Source organism: Pundamilia nyererei, unplaced genomic scaffold (genome assembly GCF_000239375.1).
Source record: "Pundamilia nyererei isolate P.nyererei 1_Seehausen unplaced genomic scaffold, PunNye1.0 scaffold00103, whole genome shotgun sequence".
In the NCBI taxonomy this organism is placed as follows: Eukaryota; Metazoa; Chordata; class Actinopteri; order Cichliformes; family Cichlidae; genus Pundamilia; species Pundamilia nyererei.
The window spans coordinates 1,257,436-1,264,157 of NW_005187504.1; positions in this window are offsets into that span (position 1 = coordinate 1,257,436).

Genomic DNA, 6,722 nt, shown 5'->3' on the forward strand with positions numbered 1-6,722 from the left:
CAGTGAAGTGAAGAGGCACTACAGCTTAGTTGTTCCCCCCTCCTTTGTCCTCCTGTTTCCCCTCCCTCTCCCCTCCAGAGAGGAGTTAAACAGTCTGATGGCGTGTGGGGACAAAGGAGTTCATTTAAGCTTGACTGGTTTGGTCAGTCGAGATGGAGCTAACTGGCCACAATGACATGGTGCTGTTGAAGGTGTTGATGAATTTTACCAATTCTCCCCAAAAAAGTGCTCAAATATTCAGCCAGAATTACACTACAAGCTTGCTGATAGCTACCTAAAGTGTCTGGTTGATTTGCAACTGCTAAGCAACATTAATAAACATACACAAAGTATGCAACTCAAAATAACCGTTGAAAAATCTGTATATAAATCTTTAAAAAATAAAACATGCACAAGAGCATCTGCATGTTAGACAAGACATTTAAAGAAAATGGATGTATAAGACTAAGAGGTGCTTGGAAACAAAAAGGTAAGACTAAAGAACAAATGCAGATGAATCAAACAGCTCCTGCTGGGGAAGCTCGTGATGCTAACATTTGCGAGTGAACTGCTACATATGGATATTAACCTGGTCGACGAGGAGCAGCAAAAATACCATGTATAGCGTGCTATTTGTGTCTGTAATCAAACTGTGGTAAAATCCCAGTCTGTACTACTCCGAAATGAGTTTATCTCCATGTGGAGTCACACTCGCAACTCCTGAAGGGAGGCCCCTTAATTAAGGGGTAGATTATAAATACAGCACTAGGTTTTCAGAAGCCTTGGTCCTTTTCCAGCTGAAACGGGACCTTCCGATTATTTCATTTTATATCAAAATAACCACACAGAAGTCATTTTTTGTAAGCGTGCTTTTATTCCCTCCACTTTTGGACACAAGTAGGTACTACACCTTCAAGGAATGTGGTTAGTAAGCTGACATCATTGTTGACTCTGTGTTGGAGCATTGTATGACCCACTCCCACTTAAGGTTAGTTGGTTTGGAACAGCACTTTCCACACGAACAAGCATACAGAGAGAAAGTGTGTGGGGAGGGTGCAGGGGCCAGACTGGAACTAGGCCTCTGTTTGATTCCAAAAACATGTGGGAGGGGACGCATGATACATCTTGTGTAATTGTACAGGATTATGCTCTTTTAAAGGTAGGAGACCCCAATCAGGCGTGCTAAAATGCCACTTATCATATTAAATAGATTGGGGAGGGGATGTCTTTCTTTATTTGACTGCATGTTCATGGAGAAATGTAACATTTGTGTGATCATTCTCTCTTCAACCTGTTGTGTGCGCCGTCAGCAAAAACAATTAGGCTTTCTGTGGTCAGGCATGATAGTAAAACAGCTAATTACATTGTCTCTGCCACTGCCAGCTTTCAGCTCGGCCAATTGTTGGACAATAAAATTATCCATCCAGTTTACTAAAGCTGTGCTGTGGAAATTATTTTGTGGGAGTTGTGTTGTCTGTACTGCGAGAGATGGGCACACAAGTCAGCTGTACGGCTTCATGTTGGAAAGCTTTTTAAAAAAAATGTAAATATCAACATTTTCTCCAGTGAAATTGTTTTTTTCTTCCTTTGAATTCCATTTCCCTTCTACAGTCTCTCTCGCTCTCTCTCATGCTGAATTTATGAGATACATTTGCCAAGAAGGGAATTCCACACAGTAGATTGTGGGAAGTAGACTTCAAATGTCTTTTAAGTGCAGACTGTGCTGTGGTAGTCGCTTTTAAGCTTTCTTTTCTCTCATGTCTCGCCTAATAAACAAAGCTGCCAAGCACCCAGCGTCTTGCAAAGTCTCCTGTGTTTTCTTTTTATGCAACAAGCATATATTTGGATATTTTTTTTCTTCTGTCTTTCCTAGACTTTAGCTCTGAATCTAATAGAGCAGACTCTGCAAAAACACATCGCCAAAACCTTGATAGAAAATAGATCCACTGATTGAATGATGATGATGGTAAAGAGTTGCCTGTTAAAAATATCTATCAGAACCTAAAAAGCAACTTCCTGCTTCTCTGGCCTTTATCAAGCTTTTAAACCTTCGGGGGAAATCATCATTTGTTATGCATGTCTTGCATCATTTGTTATGCTAGTGCTTTGCATCCGTAAAATATTAACATGCACAGGAGAAAAGTGATGTACTCATGCTGTCACTGCAACAATAAACAGCTTTATAGGACATCCCAAATTTTCCTCATCATGCAGATAGTGATACAATGTAGCACACTCGTGAGTGGAACAAACCACAGTTTGGATAAACCATTGGCTTGTTTAAAACCCTTTTGATCATCTGACTAATCACGATTTCCCCCCATAAGAACCTCTCCTGACCTCGGTGAGTAAAATAATACTTTAAAAACCCAAGTTACTCAACTGAACCAGAGTTACATGTCAAATACTATTTGGCTATTTGGCCTAGTTTTAAATAAACATCTTGCCACAGGGCATCTGAAAATCCTCTTCATTGACCAGGATTTTCCACAGTGGTAAAAACAGCAAATGCAGACTTCAACCAATTTGATTGGCTGTTCCACATCTCAGAACTCCACTGTCCACGGCTTCCTTTGACCTTTTATTAATGACATAGAGCTTGTATCCCGCTGTGAATATATCTCTCTCAAAGAGGGAATGTTTTGCAGTGCTTTGACACTTAACCTTTGCTCACATCTGCTCCGGTCCATCGGCTGCCAAATCAGCTGATATCATTGATTTTTGTGTCACGTGGAAACTCTGTGCGTTAGTTTCTGGTTATTTAGACATCCCTCTGAAAAGATATCATTTTGCACTTTGTCTCGACATGTAAAGTGACTCCAGAACTTTGTGACTTTGTGTTCTTTTATGTTCTGCTCTGCACTAACTTTGCTGACTGTGCTCTTTGGAATATCTAAGGGTAAAGTGAGGGGAAGCAAGTTGTGTAGGCTGATAAAGCATGCTGCAAAGAAACAAACTCTGTATGCCATAACTGGTCGCTATGCAGCTGTTATCTGGTATTTCTGTATGTGTGCATACATGCATGTATCTATGATTTGCATAGATACTAAATTTTCACTGAACGAGAATGAAAGAGGAAGAAAATATAAGCATGGAAAGATGGCCAGTACCAGCATTTACAACAAACTTTTAATTTAGACTGATGATGTGTGCTGCAGTTTTCTAGCTTCTGGTTGTTTATATAAAAATCCACCATACAACTAAATATTCATGTCCATGCTTAAGAATACAAGAGACGTTGGCTAGAAAGCTAATGCGGGTTTCAATTCAGAGTTGGTGGCTTGCTTTGCATCGTTATAGACCTGGATTTAACTCGGGGGTAAGAGCTTTGCATTAGATAATTACTGCTGCGACTAATATTCCAGCTGGAAGCAGGTTATTTAACCTTAACTGACATAGTGAGTAGCTTCTCCTTTCTTGGATATGGAAGACACATCCCGTGCTGTGGAAAAATTACCCTGTTATTCTGTTTCAATAAGGTCAAACTAGTATCCTGGGTCAAAAACACAGAAAACAACTAGGGAGATTACTAAAACTGGAAGGTGGAAGAAATATGATCTAAAAAAAAAGTTGAATGATCATAACTGGAGATCACTAAAGTAAAATTGTAAAAATAAGAGCAAGTCTACATGGATAATGTGAAGAGAACCCAGGGGATTGGGACTAAACAGCCGTGCAGCCCTAAGAAAAGAACTTATTAGTGAGGCTACTCAGAAAAAACAAGCTTCTGTTTTCTGCGGAGGATAAATATTTAACTTTGGGTTGAGGTAAGGTTGTGTGAAAAGGTCATGTACTCTAATGAGTCCAGATTTACCCTGCTGTCAGAGTCACTGGTGCATCAGCGGCAGATGAAGTGATGCACCCATCATGACTAGTGCCTAATATACAAGCTTGTGGAGGCAGTGTTATGAGCTGGGGTTGCATCAGTTGGTCACATCTAAGTTCACAAAGGGTATGTGCCCAGTGAATGAAGTCAGCTGACTATCTGAATATACTGAATCACCAGGCTTTTTGTCATCAGCAGATTTTTTTCCCTTCCCCGATGGCATGGACATGCTCTAAGATGACAATGCCAAGATTCATCGGGCTCAAACTGCCAAAGGGTAGTTCAGAGCACGATGCATCATTTCCACACATGGATGGCCACCAAAGAGTCCAGACCTTAACTCCACTGAACTTAACTCTGCCATAATCAATACAAGTTCTTGGTTTTAAAATGAGCAGAAAATCAACTCTGGATAGAAATAAATGGTGTGAAATTGTGTAAGTTTACTGAAACAAATGCATCCCGTCATCAAAACTAAAGACGGGCAGTGTTATCTGCTAATCAGATTGGTGGTTTGAGCCATGGCTGCTCCATTCTGCATGCCAAATTGTCCTTGGGCGAGATACTGAACATCAGAGTGTGGCTATGTGTCCATGTTCAGTAAAAAGCACTTACATGTAAAAAAAAAAAAAAGAATATATGTATGAATGGGTGAAGCAGACATGATGTATAAAACACTCTGAGCCCATTTAACATTTGTTATGTTGCTCAAAGATGTTCCCACGCAGGTTTTAAAGGCTGAACTGATCATTACAAAAAATATAATTTCTGTGTGTCTATATAAGGAGTCAACAAGCAGACCGGTTTCAACTCAACAGATATTTTGGATTCAGAGCCGACAGTTTCTGCAGCTGATTGCTTTTAAGAAATAACACAAAAGAAGAGAAAAGATAAATGTATGGCCTGATGAACCTGCTTTGAACAGGCTGAAAGCCAAAAAATGAAACGTGCATTGCTTTTAAGTGCATAGAAGTCTTACCTATATCATAATGTAGGCAAGATCTCTTTTGTAAAAACTTGTGTTCGGTTGGGCTCATATCCTTAGAGCCAATTCCACTTTTTGTTATCGTGTTTTGAAGCGAGGCTGTTTGACATGCATTAGATAGTCCTGTCCATTTATACTCTATCAAAATAAAAGCCTGGGCCCATCTATCCTCAAACGCTGCAGTTAGGGATATAATATAGATAAATCTGTCTGCCTCGGTTTCTCTGAATTGAAGCAATTTTCTGATCTCGTCTTGCCGAAAGCCTCTAGCATACAAAAGTGTTTTTCTTCTCTTAAGAGAAAGTCTGCTACAGTTTCTTGTCACAAAGCTTTGTAAAGTACATGCAGTGAAAGATGAAAGAATCACGCAAAGATTGCCATCATGTTCTAATCCAAAAACATGTCTGACTACTTCTGTTTCTTGTTCAGATTTTCTTAAAGCAAAATTTGCAAGCGCAGTAATTTTCTAAAAGCATTTTCAGAGGTTCGTTACTGTAATGTCATCATTAATGAGAATGTCATCAACTAAACAAACTTGTGCTTGTTGTTTCTGATATTGTTGTAGTAGTAACCATGTAAGCAGTTACCTCGGTGGCTTCTGACAGTAAAAGCTGAAAATCCCACGTGACAGTTAAACTTCATGTCGGTAATAAAAATTGATTGATAGACTATAATGTTATTAAGTCTCTACTATATTTTTCTATAAAATACAAAAACGATGTAAACAAACTTAAATGAGCCTTGTCACAACTATAGCACCAGCCTCTTCATGTTGCCCCTTTGAATCCATGTTGCGTGTTCCCCATCTTCCTGCCTGTTTGTCAAACGTTTTCTTCTGGCTATGAAATGCTTCCGTGGGAGCCACTCAATCATTTCCTTCCCCTTTGATTGAAGAAGAGAGCACATTCATTTTGCACGGACCCTGGGGTGAGGAGGCGGGGCCTTCAGCGGGGCAGCTGCGAGCGCACACAGATATTATATCGTGTTTATCTGTGCAGCAGTACAGACTCTTCCCTGACCATAAGTGCCAGTGTCCTGCAGGACAACTTTGATCTTGACCACCTACTGCCCTGCAGCCTCCCCAGGGTCACATCCAAGTGAAGGCCATAACTTCTCTTAGATTAAAGCTGCTAAACCTTCCACAGGGGCCACAGATGCTATCGGTTTCCCTTTGACCTTTGACCTGTCCCACTTAGGTTGAAATAATAATTTAAAAAAAGTCCCTGCTACTGCAGAAATGTGGGGAAAAAGCCATCGTGTAGCTTTGAAGCAAAGGGTGATATTAACGTATCAAGTAAGCGGGAGACCTATTTCTGTTTTAATCCTCCTTTTATATCTCTCTCTGGCCATTTCTTGCTGTCAAGGTGATGTTGCTGGGCAACAGCCAAAGGGAAATAGGATTCAGCATGGCAAGGTCAAGACTAAATGCCTCACACAGCTCTCTCTCACACACACTTGACACACACACACACCTCCAGCAGTGAACCTTGAGCTAGATGCTGCAAGTCCCCAGAAATCCTGCTTGACTTTTGATTTTTATCTGTTTCCAGGCTGCCTGACTCTTTGCCCTGCCTTTACCCATCACAGGCATTTCATTTTTTCCAGCTTCTTGTAATACAGCTGAGGAGTCAGCTTTATTTATTAAAGAGGCATGGGAGCTAGCTAAATGTGCTAAGGGGCTATATCCAGAGGTGTGGTGGGGTTAGTGTCTTTGGGCTAACCTTCAGTGGACACATTTTGCAAAGACAGTCACCACAACCTTTTATTCAGCTTTTATTTCTGGAACTGTAAAAAGCAAATATTTCAAATCAGTTGAATTCAGTTTATTTTATATTGCGCCAAATCAAACCAACTGTCACATCGAGGCACTTTATAATGTAAGGTAAAGAAGCTACAATATTAGAAAGTAAACCCAAACAATCAAATGACCCC